The sequence below is a fragment of the Leptinotarsa decemlineata genome, unplaced genomic scaffold, assembly GCF_025532065.1.
Source record: "Leptinotarsa decemlineata unplaced genomic scaffold, Ldec_3_MD MMD2_tig00004433_RagTag_RagTag, whole genome shotgun sequence".
Taxonomy (NCBI): domain Eukaryota; kingdom Metazoa; phylum Arthropoda; class Insecta; order Coleoptera; family Chrysomelidae; genus Leptinotarsa; species Leptinotarsa decemlineata.
This window is the reverse complement of record NW_027412608.1, coordinates 1047459-1062752: the sequence shown is the minus strand read 5'-3', so window position 1 is coordinate 1062752 and position 15294 is coordinate 1047459.

Below are 15294 nucleotides of genomic sequence, written 5' to 3'. Positions count from 1 at the left end.
GAGATGATATAATTTTACCGGCAATAAAAGAAAATAACTATTGTGCTCCATAAACCAGCGGCAGATATCTGAAAAATTCAGACTGGAAAACTCACCGAACTACAGAAGATCGGACCGAACAGAAATTTCGCAACAAGTGGAGGAGCACACATGACACCGAAGTACACCTTTAACACAAACTTCACGGTCAAAATCATTAGCCGTGAAGAGTGGAAGACCATTAGTCATCCCGAAAACCTGTTTGGAAAAAACACCTGGTATACAGATGGATCGAAGACCAAACATGGAACGGGAGCTGGAATATACCGAGCGGATAGAAATCTAAACTACAGCTATTTGATACGACTATACACATCCGTATTTCAGGCGTAAGTGTATGCTATCTTACAGTGTGCAAGGCTTATTAAATTGAGACCTCAAAGAAATGACCGGATCAATATTTTTACAGATAGCAAGAGCGCACTAGGGGCTATGACAAACCCGAAGGTGATATCAAAACTGGTCTCGGAATGCCATGAAGAACTGAATGAACTTGCAAACAGGAACAAATTAACTTTGTACTGGGTGCCAGGGCATTCAGGAATCACAGGTAATGATAAAGCTGATGAATGCGCTAGACGCGGAACATCAACTTCATATATAGGTCCTGAACTTGCTCTGGGGGTATCAAAATCACTGGTACGAAACCAGATTAGGATATGGACCAATGAGAAGCACACAGAGTACTGGACAGAAGTACCTGGCAACAAACACAGTAGAACCTTCATTGGGGAACCGTCCGAGAAAAGAACCGAAGAACTACTTGAATATAGTAGGGATCGGCTCAGAATAATTACAGGGTTACTAACCGGTCATTGTCCGCTCAGAGAACACCTGAATAAAATGGGGTTGTACAACGGAGACCTCAGCTGCAGATTATGCAACGAAGGGATAGAAACAGTTCTACACATCTCATGCGAATGTGAGGCACTGAATCACAGGAGGCAGGCAATATATGGACGTATGAAATTACGTCCAGAAGAATATGACGAACATCCAACACGGAACCTGTACAAACTAGTACAGGGAACAAGACTGATGGAATGGGTGTCATGAGAAGATGGGAGAACAAACGCAATAAGCCCAAGAGGCTTCAGTGTTTCCTGGAGACTTGGACTAAATGGACAAGTCAGACAGCTCCCAAGGTACAAAAAAAACTATTGTGCTCCATAAACCAGAGGCAGATATCTGAAAAATTCCTTTGAGCGATACTTCCGCTCAAAGACTAATTGATGAGTTGTCTGAAAACATTGAAGAGGCATTGTGCAATTATCTGAAGACTTCTAGATTCTCAATTCAGTTAGATGAGTCCACTTTACCAACCAATGAAGCATTGTTGTTGTCATATGTGAGGTTTATTAAAAATGAGAAAATATATCAAGACTACTATTTCCCAGAAATTCAGAGACGAATACAAGAGGAGAAACCATATATAATACTCTGGAAAAATTGTGTGATGAGAAAGAAATTCCACTGAAGAATATTATATCAGCTGCTACAGAGGGCGCTCCGGCTATGACAGAATGTCACAAAGGCTTCATAGCGTACTTGAAAAATAAAATTCCAGATGTGCTCGCTGTACATTGCGTCATTCATAGGCAACATTTGCTTGAGAAGAATTTGAGTGAGCGCCTTCCTCAATCACGGCAATATATCATCAAAGCAGTCAGAAAAATCCGAAATAGCTCTTTAAATGACAGATTATTTGTTCAACTTTGTGTTGCTAATGATGAAGATTTTAATCGATTGCTATTTCACACATAATTGCGTTGGTTATCAAAAGGTAACTATCTGACTCGATTTTACAATCTATTTGACTCTGTAGTTCTTGGAAAACAAAGACAAAGAATTGCACGACAACCTCATCACTTCAAAGAATGATATTGCGTACTTGATAGACCTGTATAAATTATTCAATGATCAATCTTCAACTTCAAGGTGACGACTTGAATTTGATTAAAACAAAAAATGTCATTGCCGCTTTTGAAGCCAAATTGCTCTTATTCAAAAATAACATTCGGCAGACGTGAGTTTTGTAATTTCCCTAATTTGTCAGCAGAGTCTTTCAACAACGACGACTTGCTTGTTTAACGCCAACATTTGGAGTATCTCCACAGTGATTTCGCAGAACGATTCCAGGACATTTCAAAATTGGAAATACCGGACTGGGTGTTGGATCCTTTTTCAAATGTCAACACAGCAGGATCACCCTAGCTCATGGTCGGTCGGTAGCCAGGTGGTTCGACATGGGTGCTTTGTTCACTCACTCAAATTGACTGCCGTGTTGGTCGGTGGTTCAAGCCCTAGTCTGAACGATCGATTTTCACTTGTTATCATCCAACCCGTGGTAGGAATCAAACGTTAAAAGGTAAGCCTTCGTTAATCCTTAGCTCGCACAAGTTTCGACTTCTGAGGGTTGTCGTTCGTAGGGGTGCGACAACTAGTTAACGAAAAAACAGATTTCAAACTGATTTTTTTAAACTGCTAACGAACGAGGAAATAAAAATAAACTACAAAATTGGATACCAAGAATTTTGGCTTAAAAAGCCAATCCCGCAATTGTACCCTGGATTGTAGTCCATCGTTAGGTTCCGTCTCATCATTATTTTCATCTATGATGTGATCTTATCTTGCAGAATTGAGTTCTGTATTCCCCAATCTATTTTCGTCTTCCATATAACAGGAGCCTTTGTTTGATACAACCTTTGTACACATATATATATATATATATATATATATATATATATATATATATATATATATATATATATATATATATATATATATATATATATATATATATATATATTTTAATTGATGCAACTAATTTTCCTTTATTTTGAGTATTTCAATATTAGGTTTGAGGGTGCCTAGAAGATGACATTACTACCAACTGTCGAAAGCACTCACAGATAATTAATAGAAGATATAAAGCTTCGTAGAAGTTAATATTGAAATATATATATATATATATATATATATATATATATATATATATATATATATATATATATATATATATATATATAAATTAGCAAAAGAGAAGATTACTTAATTCTAAAAATGTCCTAAACCTACACCGAACTATTTTAATGTGAATATCGGAACGCACTCTTTGTCTGTAAAATGTAAGTTTATTATTCAAGGTCACTATGTTTATGTTTCCGTTGAAAATTAATTTATTTTCATTACCTATTGCTATAATTGGTCTAATTGATTCTTCTCTATTAATCAGGTTTCTCATCGTTTGTTTTATCTTATTGTTAATGTCAATTACTTTTTCATTTATATTATTTTCATGCTCTGTAAACTTTTCTCTAGTTAATTTATTTTCCCTATCAATTTTTTTATTTAAGTTCTCATTCTCTTCTCTCCTTGTATTGATTTCTTGCACTAATCCTTCTCCTACAATAGTTATTCTTCCATGTACTTGGTCAATTTGTCCTTCGCTTTCTTTTCTATGATGTTCCACTTCTTGTGAAATTTTTTCCACCTTTTCTTTTATAGTCTTTTTGTATTCTGCTAACTCCTGTTTTAGATTATTATGATTAATTTTAATTTCTTTTTCTAATTTCTTAACATTATTTGTCTGTTCATCAATTTTTCCAAATAACTTCTTAATATCTTCATTTCTTTTTCTTTTCAATTTTTCAATTTCTTCTTTTCTGCTGTCTGTTTCTCCTTTCTTCATTCTTTTCAATTTTTCCATATCTTCTTAAATAAATATTACTGGAGTTTTTTCCCAACACCAAATCGATATTTTTACACCTCGACACGTGTTTCGATCACCAAGTGATCATCTTCAAGAGGAAGATAAAACTAGAAACTACTCAAAACTAAAGCTACTTAATTATGCTATTCAGGTACATCATACAGGTAGGTAATCAGTAATACCACCCGTACAAGTGTACCACCCTAAATTAATGTTACAATTGGACTTTCTATTATTTTACAATATGTCCTTATGTATGTTTAAATGTTATAGCTATTTATAGAACAATTTTCAGCTATATAAAATTAGTTTCACAATATTGCCTGTCTAAATATATTTACAATGTGTCTTTTTGTAGTAATCAGTAAACCCAACAATATTATTTCAACAAGCTATATAGTATGCTATTTGGTATTGGTCCGTTATCGTTATTCATAATATTATTATGTTTACTTATTTCTACACTCTCATAGGCATCTAGTTGCCTGTTGTTGTTGTTAACTTGTCTAACTAATCTTAAAGAACTGAAGTCTATGGAATGGTTTTGTTGCAAAATATGATGGGCGACTGCTGATTTTTCAGGTCTTCCATATTTTAAATGTGGTATGTGTTCCTTATATCTCACTTTAATATATCTTTTTGTCTGTCCATAATATTTTACATCGCAGTCCTTACATTTAATTTCGTAAATTCCAGACTTTTCCGAATTCTCGACTTTGTCTTTTGGACTTCCCAAAAGGCTCTGCAGTGTATGACTTGTTTTAAAAACCACCTTCATACCTAGTTTCTTGAAAATCTTTCTAAAGTTCTTCGTATATTGGTGGTATGGAACTGAGATGTATTTATCTTGGTTTTTGTCCTTTCTGAAAGTCGAGATTTCGTTCATTCTTAACCTAAACTTCTTTTTCCTAATTATGTCATCTACAATACCCCTCGGGAAACCGTTAGTGGCTGCTATTTCCTGTATTGTACGTTTTTCTTTTGTGAACCTATCATGTGTTAGAGGGAAAATCAAAAGACGATGTACCAAAAAATTCAACCCAGCACGTTTGTGCTGTCCACAGTGATGTGAACTGTCAGGAATATACCTGTACGTGCTTGTTTCTTTTCTAAATATATCGTATTCTAACCCTCCATCTTTGCTCCTCATTACCAAAACGTCAAGAAATGGTAGTTGTCCCTTATTTTCTGATTCATACGTGAATTTTATTGATGGACATCTATTATTTAAAAAGGAAACAAAGTCCTCGATATTCGATTTTTTGTTATCGAATACCGCGAAAATATCATCCACATACCTTAGCCAAATCCTAGGAAAATACTTTGACTTTTCTTTAGTTTCCATTTCGAATCTGCTCATGAACAGGTCTGCCAGGTAGGAGGACAAGGGATTTCCCATGGCCGTTCCTTCCTGTTGTTCATGAAAACAACCTTCTACCTGGAAACGATTTTGTTTCATACACAAATTGGTAAGAGAAACGAATTCATCGATTTCGTTGTTATTGAAATTATTTTTCTCTAGTAATTCCTTGAGGTATTGCAAGGTCTGTGGAATTGGGACGCTAGGAAATAATGAACTAACATCTCACCTTGCAGAACCATGTTTTTTGAATGTTGTATGAACTCTAAAGAGTTTTTTATACTAAAACCTGGTTCCGCAATAGACAAGGTTTCAAATTCCTTAGTGAGCCACTTCGCTATTTGGTAGGTAGGAGCTCCAATAGCTGACACGATGGGGCGCATTGATTTTCCCGGTTTATGGATTTTTGGGAGGCAATATAGTTTCGACACCGTTGGGTTGGAAACTTGTAACTTCCGTTTCAGTTGAAGGGTAAGTATGTTGTTGCATATTTTTAAGACGTCTTTTACTTCTGCAATCATCTTTGGTAACCGGTTCCTGGACAATTTCGCATACGGTCCGTTAGTAATGAGAGTATTGACCCTTTCGTAGTGGTCCGATTTATCCAGAATTACTACTTTGTTACCTTTGTCGGCTTCAAAGCCGACAAAGTTTCACTTTTCAAGTTTCAATTTTGAAATTTCTTCATGAAAATAGTTTGTTCTAGTTGTAGCGTCTTCATCTTTTTGTTTACAATTTTCGGAACAATAGATTTTATGACTTTCAAGAAGTTTATGGCACTTTTTCCTTTCCACACAAGAAATATGAAAAATGTCCAAGCATAACACACATATCAGATTTGTAAACTCTTTCTTTTTACAACATTTATAATGACCTTCCATGCCATACAATAGTTCAGTCCCGTCGATCTAATACACACTACCAAAAACTATAAACTTATCAATTGAACACCGTCTGTACTTTTTATCCTTCACTCCTTCACTTTTTGCCTTTATCTAGTTCACTTTTTGAACACAGGCAAAAAAGCTACATGGGTAAAAAGTCGGTCCACTCCTGATTTCACTGAATTTCCACTTACTTGACTATTATGTCACTGTGCTTGCTTATATCTCAATGTAAACCACACCTTATGATGGCGGACACTTTGCACAACACAACATGACTTTCATTATTTAATACCATCAATATACCATTTATAGTCCAGTCATTATAGTAAGTTCACCTCGGAATTCGAGATACCCAGCTGTAAGTCTGTAAATACTTGTATATTGACACCCTAAAAGTTGTCTCAAAACCTACATATGATAGGGTGTAAGCAACTATTAAATTTCAAGGTCAAAGGTCACATACATCGTTTTTTTGCGCTTTTTTTTGGAAATATCTCATTTTCTATGGGTTTTTTGCTATTTGTATTTATTATCAATATTGTAGAATACAAAATTCTCTACAAATTTTGTTTTAAAAAATTTTTTATACGGTGAACCGTTTTCGAGATAGAAGGCGGAGAGCACGCGGTCACAGCATCACTTCAGGTCAACCGGTGCCTCCGGTCGAAAACGCGCCATATATAGTTGATGAACAATCGATAAATCAATGATTATAAATATTTGTCAATTTTTATTAACTATTATATTATATTTTATCATTTTTTTCCTAACTCATCCACTTTTTATTCAGTATTAATTTATTTAATAACACTTACCTGCCCATGTAATTGCAGAATTGTTAATGAAAATATAGGAATTATTTTTGAATTTTAACCTAATTAATATTTATAACTTCTTACATGATGAAAAAAAACAAATAAATTATGAATTAATCTTTTTATTGAAAAATATCATTGAATACATTTATTTTTATTGAAATAAGTAAAGAAATGGAATAAAGGGTACAAAAACTACAATTTATAATTTTAATCATCTTCTTCCTCTTCATCGTCGTCTTCTGGCTGCTGGTAAATTTCAAACTGGTCTTCATTATCGTCTTCAACGACATTTGTCTCAAGTTCTTCCATGATTTCGGGGTCAAAGGTTCCATCTTCGTTGATGTCGCTCTGATATGGTAGAGCATTGAGACAAGCTTGCCCATTACATTGGCCACAAGCTAAAGAGCATTGCAAGCCCGCTTTCCTGCATCCGCATCGCGAACCACAACCACTCTTGCAGTTGCAGAAAATTGTATTTAGCAAATCTTCTGGAGCAGGTGGTAAAATTGTCATGATAGGCTCCAGAAAATCGTTTCGCATTGCCCAACCCCATACCTGGGGTTCCAAATCATGTCCTAACCAAGTTTGAACTTGATAATATACACGGTTGAAATGTTGATGAGCAGCTGCACTTGTTGGTGGAATATTTGAAAGCTGCACAGGTTTATTAAGTTTTGTAGACTTGACGTAATGCATATAACGAAGATGATCGAGACTTTTCACAGATTTCGGAGCATTATAGACTGCCAATAAGGTTTGAGTTCCACTCTCTAATAATCTCTGGGCCGAACAATTTTCTTCCTCAAATGCTGCAGCTAGTTCATCCAAATTTGTCAGTTTCTCAAAAACTTTTAAAAATGATTTTTTTTCCTTTTTTAAAAAGCGCAGAAGTTGTGTCACAGCCACTTAATGCGTGCAGAAATAAAATATGTTTTTTAGAATGAGGATAATTATCAAAACTTTTAGTCGAGTATATCTCCGTTTTTACATTACCTTTCCCAACTTTTTTAAAGATTAGATTATAAAGATTATGATTTAAGTTTTTCTCTTAATTATTTTTTAATTTTAGTAAACGGTTATCAGTATTATTGAATAGATATAGATTTAATGCATGAAGAAAATGATAAAATATAATATAATAGTTAATAAAAATTGACAAATATTTATAATCATTGATTTATCGATAGTTCATCAACTATATATGGCGCGTTTTCGACCGGAGGCACCGGTTGACCTGAAGTGATGTTGTGACCGCGCGCTCTCCGCCCTCTATTTCCAAAAAGGTTCACCGTATAAAAAAAATTTTTAAACAAAATTGTAGAAAATTTTGTATTTTACAATATTGATAATAAATACAAATAGCAAAAAACCCATAGGAAATGAGATATTTCCAAAAAAAAAAACGCAAAAAAAACCGATTTTTGTGACCTTTGACCTTGAAATTTAATAGTTGCTTACACCCTACCATATGTATATAGGTTTTGAGACAACTTTTAGGGTGTCAATATACAAGTATTTACAGACTTACAGCTGGGTATCTCGAATTCCGAGATTCTTACCTAATTTAAGCTTAAATTAGGTATATATATATATATATATATATATATATATATATATATATATATATATATATATATAAATAAATGGATAAGTACTCTTTGATCATTCCCATATTGATTTCAATTCACCAACACTGACATAAAAACTTGGCAAGTTGACTTGGGTGTCACACCAATAGGTGGTTCCACTTATGTTTCGCTTGCGTTTACGCAGCTATTTTTATCAAGTACTTTCTTGGTTTTTTCTCATTTTGTCTTCAATCGAGGACCGCCTGCCCGGTACTGACGATGCCCAATAGGCTGAAACAGCTGTATACCGGTGGCTCTTAAATTGAAATCAATATGGGAATGATCAAAGAGTACTTATCCATTTATTTTTTGACTTTCATGGAATTATTTTCCAGCAGCCTGACTGCATTAACCTTTCTAGATTATATATATCTATATATATATATATATATATATATATATATATATATATAAATACGAAGGTTATCGAAGTTTGCCACTTCCTTGAGTGCTATGTCCGATTAAAAAATTCCTTTATATATATATATATATATATATATATATATATATATATATACATATATATATATATATATATATATATATATATATATATATATTTAAATCAAAAATGAAAAATTCGTGGATACAACACTCCAAACAGGGGGGCAAACCGCGGACACGTGTTTCTGGCTATTGGCCTCATCAGCGCGGTGCAGCCAAGTGTGAAGATGGGCAACACTTGTTTGCCGAAAGCAGGAAACAACACAAACGCACGGAGTCAAGTCACAACAGGAGCCAACCGCACATTTGGGGTTCCAGTTAGAAGACCTAGAATTCCCAGGCTACATCTAACACGACCACGTAGGCAGCTATAGCTACCTGCGTGACTTCCGAGTCCAGGATATGAATACAAATAGAGATGAGTGTGCATGATATAAATCAAAAATGAAAAATTCGTGGATACAACACTCCAAACAGGGGGGCAAACCGCGGACACCTATTTCTGGCTATTGGCCTCATCAGCGCGGTGCAGCCAAGTGTGAAGATGGGCAACAATTGTTTTCCGAAAGCAGGAAACAACACAAACGCACGGAGTCAACAACAGGAGCTAACCAACATATATGATAGATATAGAAAGAAGGGAGATATGTATCATATATATGATCCTGTTACACCCAGTATATAAAGTATCAATGCTAATAAACATTGTAAAAACCTACATCCATTTCAGCTCGAAAATAAAGAACAGATACAGTGTGTCTCACTTCTCATGGAAACACCCCCGTATCTTCCGTAATATTCGAGGTAGAAAAGTGATATACAATGTCCGCCACTCGCGATGGAACACCCCATTTTTAGGTAAAACATATTACGGCGCAAAATAGTTCGCTTCCGAAATCTGAACTCCTTCATTCTATCTGGAGAGTACTCTCAGGTATGAAAGATACAGATGCTGTGAGATGCTATCATCCATTTTGAGCCTATCTGAGGAAAATGTCACAGCACCACATTCTCAGATTATCGAGATAGTGTGAAGCAGTGTATGAAAAATTATCGATGGCGGCATCTATTATAACTGAAGAAGATTATTCGTAAAACTAATTCTGGTTGCTGAACATCCAAATTCTATCCCAACCAGAAGTGAGAGCTCTCGATTGATGAGCAAAAACTGCAAAAAATGGAAAAAATCTATATTCAAAGGTTCACATCTCGAAAACTGTACAATTCTGTGCTTTGGCTCACAAGAACTACAACATATCGAAATTTCGGCAAAACTCAAGGCAAGCCATTTCTCATAAGAAATGTGCGGGGTCCTTTATCAAAATATCGAGGAAACATTTTACCATCTGAAACAAAATTAATCTTCATACTCATTGCAACACCGAAACAACTGTTAATTTTTAAAGAAAAAATCGCATTCGGTGAACAGGTAGAATTTAGATTATTTTACCTACTTACTTGCTGAATTGTTGTCTGAAATCATTTGAAGGAACTGAATTACATCAGTTTCATTGAATCATGCGATGCCCTGAAATCACCATGAAAAACTGTTGCTCATTGATATTTACTGTCAACCTGACAATATTGTTGAAAGATCTTGTTGTATTAACCCCCAGACCAGTTTTCATTGCATTTGTTGTTTCTAGTATTGTTGTTCTCTGAATCACCGTATATCTGAACCGCCGTGTTTTTGTTCCCATTGTGTTTATTGTACCCATTGTGTTTATTGTTCCTGTGTTCCAGTTGTTTTCTGTTCGTGAATTCCTGTTCATATTTTAATATTTCCGAAGTTCCCATTTTAACTGATATCAGCTCATTTTGATTGACAAAGGTCAACATGGCACGTCGGTCACTTCAAGCAAAAATTGAAATTGTTTTAATTGTTGATGAAGGGGTGAGGTCTTATCGTGAAGCGGCCGCTGAATTTAATAGAAGACACCCGCTAGAGGTAGCTATACACCCTGGAACTGTACCTACATAAAATATATAATTTATTCGTGAGCACCGGCCAAGTAACAAAGGACAGAAAAATTGTAAAACATCATATTGATGATGATACCATATTGGCGGCTCATCAAGCTGATCCTAGAATTAGTTTGAGAAACTTATCGCTTCAACTCAATATGAGTCGCAGTAAAATATGGAGGTGTTTAAAGAGGCATAAAAATGCATGCGTTCAAACCCAAATTTTCACATACTTTGCACGAAGGAGATGAAATCCGCCGTATGGAGTATTGTTTATGGATGCAGGGAAATTATCCCAATGACAGGAATTTTTTAAAGTATATCTTATACAGTGATGAGGCTACCCTTACCACGAATGGTGTTGTATCTTCCCAGAACATGAGGTTTTGGGCTGAACAAAAACCAAATTGGGTGGTGAATTGTAGAGACCAAATATCTCAGAAAGTTAATGTGTGGTGTGGTATCCTGAACGAAAATATTATTGGGCCATTTTTTTTCGATCAAAATTTAAATGGACGACTATTCGTTGATTTTCTCGAAAATGCATTTTCCGATGTTTTGGAAGAACTACCTTTGGATGTGAGACACAGCATGATTTTTCAGTTAGATAGTTCACCAGTTCACAATAGTGGCATAATAAGGGTTTGGTTGAATAGGAATCTGCCTATGAAATGGATAGGATCCAATAGCCCTCTCGTAGTATGGCCACCACGATCCCCAGATTTAACTCCACTAGATTTATATTTATGGGGAAACTTGAAAAATGAAGTTTATAAGGATAGGCCAACAGATAAGGAAGATCTCCGTGCAAGAATTATACAAGGGTGTAGAAAAATCACACCTAGAGAACTGAGAAAAGTTGGAGGAAATGATAGAAGTCGCATAGAAAAATGTGTTCGATTGAAGAGAAATTTCATAGAAGGCACGAAAATACATATAAAATTGTCAACAGTTAAATCATTTGAAATTGATTGTTTTGTTTTTTAATACGTCACATGCATATTTTTTTCTAATTGTTCTAATCGATTATATAATGCATACAAATACTGGAAACATGAGATAGATGCCAAAAACATGAATAATTAGTCGGAAAAAAATTTATAAAAATTTATATCAAATATTGACAAGATTGTGTGAACTGGCATCACTGTCGACGGCAACAATGGAGGCAAATGATGGCTGTGGGCAGAATTACACATTTCTTTTATTGCATTGTTTTTTTTTGGTAGTTAAGGATTCATAAAAACAGATAAGGTATGAGTGGAAAAATATTGAAGAGAGAATGTTAGTTCTTTTTATATAGGAGTACAGTTCGTTGTTCAGTAACTTTCTTAATATTTATTTAAATAAAAGGTTGTTTAAGTGGAGATTCAATTTATCTTATTTTCTCAAGTTCACATCAGAAGTGGGATTATACAACGGAAAATAACTTGTAAAATTTCATCAAATATGGGCAGTCGAAAGAGGAAGCGTTCTAGAGGTCTCGTTCCCCAAGGATACCGAAAGGAAGACGAACGAGAGGAGATAGGAAAAGAAGCACAAGTCGGGAAGGTGGCAGCTCCCATGAGCACATGAGTGATGGTGACCGTGTTCAGACTCCCGAGCTCTTTACTTCGGAGGGTTGCAGCAATACAGGTTTGATAGAAATAGTTAATAACTTGAGGAAAGAAAATCATGGTAGATTGGGAATGTCACTTAAAGATATAGATGTTCATGAGTTCAACCCTTTAAATGACGATGTGTTAGTTTGGATATCAAAAATAGATGAGTATGCAGATATATATCATTGGAATGATTTGCATATATGTCATCTTGCCATTAATAAATTGAAAGGGCCTGCAGAAACTTGGTATAGAAGTATAACTTGTATGCCAAAAAGTTGGGGGGAATGGAAAATCCTTTTATCAAATACTTTTCCGTCAAATCGAGATTTACACTGTTGTAATAAATGACCGTCTGGTCTGAATTGGCGATCCCTATATAAGTACTACAATGAATATATAATAATCATCTCAGTATTTACTCGCACCAGAAAAATTCACCCCCCTGTATATGGGATCGTTCAGCCAAAGGTATTTATTTTCTTAATTTAGTTTGGTAGCGTGAGAGTTGCTGCCACCAGATCAGAAAAAGTTTGAAATCCGTCCTGATCACACGGATTGAGAATTAGTGGCAACTTGGTCAACAGTTGACTTTTTCCTACCTTCTAATCTTCGTGGAGAAATGGCTTGGTTATGCCACCAATTATATCCTCAGAGACTGGATTCGGCCACGGCTTAAATGCGTGGTCTTTTAGGGGTTTGAGGAAATGAAATAATATTAGCAAAGTTTTCACAAACCAACTTTATTAATGAGTAAAGTTGGCGGAATAATCGGATTAACAATAGAAAAAAAATTAAATGAACAAAACTAATACTGAACGTTATTTACACTATATAAAAGAAAAAGAAATAAATAATTATAACCATGAACAAACTATGGGTAAACTACTAAAACAAACTGACAAGAGTATTCCTTTGAAAATTGAGGTAAGTTCACTCAGGGCATAGATATGCCTTGCCTGAATTCTACTAGCTATGCTATAAAATCAACTAAAATACAACTCTGAGAAGTTATCAAGAGACCCACTTAATCGCTCCTCTCTGTATAACGTAGGAAATTACTATGACCTATAATAATCTAATAAAATGAAAAGGGAACCCGATTCGTAGCTATATTATTATGGTAAATATTCATTAATACTCTAGGTGCCAAGTCGAAAATATAGTCCACATAAGCATGCAATAACATCTACACTATATATCAGAATTGTTTAAAATACGCTCACCAAAATTATCGTAGACGGACTCCCCTGAAAACTCCAACAAAAGCCACTATTTCCCCAAAAACTCTTACCAGGAACTTGAAAAAAAATCTCTAAATCACTAAATTGAATAAACCCGCGAATACTACCAAAACCCAATTAGTGTCACTTCTCTAAACAGTGACTTGAAATATCTCAATATTTCAATTCACTCAAAATTTCCTCTATAATTTCCAGCTACCGTAGGAAATTCAACTGGATTCACCAAATCTCCGCGCACCACTTGACTTTACCTCAAATCATCTAAACCTCGATTATTTATCAATTCCAAAACACCTCGCAAAACGGTGACCTGAACTACCTCGTATTTCAGTACCTCCAGAAGTCACTCAGAATTTCGTAGGAAGTCCAACCGACCTACTTCTGAGTTCGTAAGCTCCTGACTTTTTACCTCAAGTCAGCTAGCCAAATAAAACGCGAATAACTCCCAAATATCGAGATCACTTCTCGAAACCGTATTTCATTCTATTCGAGTATTTCCCAAAACTCTGGAGGACATTCAACCGGCCATTTCTGACTTCGTACGCTCCTGACATTTTACTTCAAATCAGCTAGTCAAATAAACCGCGAATATTCATCGCACTACTGAAATTCCCTCGCGACCCAGTATCTTAAAATCCCTAGCACCTCAGTCCCTTCAATAGCTTTCCCAGCAACCTCCCCAAAGGGGCGAACTACCACGGGCAAGAGCCCCTAAACGACCCTGGGGTCCGCGCACGACTGACTTAAATCTTTTTAAAAAAACCTCACCACCTCACTATCTTAGGGGATGTAAGAAATGTTATCTCAGAAAATTCTAACCAATCAGAAAGCTTGAAATTGTTTCTAAGACTGGTACTCTTTTCGCCACCTCATGGTCCGGCGAATAAGTCCTGAAGAATTCACATCTAATTCCCGACATTTCTAATGTCGTGAGTGTACTACTGAAATATAGATGTCACTGCAAGGGTCATTTTTGATATTTTCTTTGTTGTCTCGAATAAAACATATGTAGATTAGCCACTTGGGTGGCTTCATTTTATCATGTCGTTAAATTTTGAGCTCATAAGATAAATTGCGATATTTATTATACGTTTAAGTGTTTTCTGACTTTTATTCTAAATGGGGTTTACAGACTGGATGACATATTTTCGACCCTTAACGAAAGATAATGAAATGAATTATGGGGTTGAATGTTACAAAATATCGAATTTCTTAGCATCAAGAAGTTAGTTTTAACGACTTTTCCTTTAAATGGCTTGGTGTTGGCCTTAAGGTTATTTCTGAAAGATGATAAGGTTCCCTTTTCATACGAAAACACATGTGTTTTGGTATCTAAAATTCAACTAAAAATGTAATAAATCCAACTTATTACAATGTCTAATGACAGAAATGCTCGCTTTGCATCCTAAACCAAATCAGAGTTTATTTGAATATTGTTTTGAAAAACTATCTCTCATAAAGAAAATGAATTTAAAACTGTGTGGTGCCGACGAAGTCAATTTAATTGTGGGTGGTTTGAACAATGCGTCCATAAAATTCGCTGTTATGGCCGCCAATATCGATGATCCATCGAAGTTGGCAACTTATTTGAAGTCG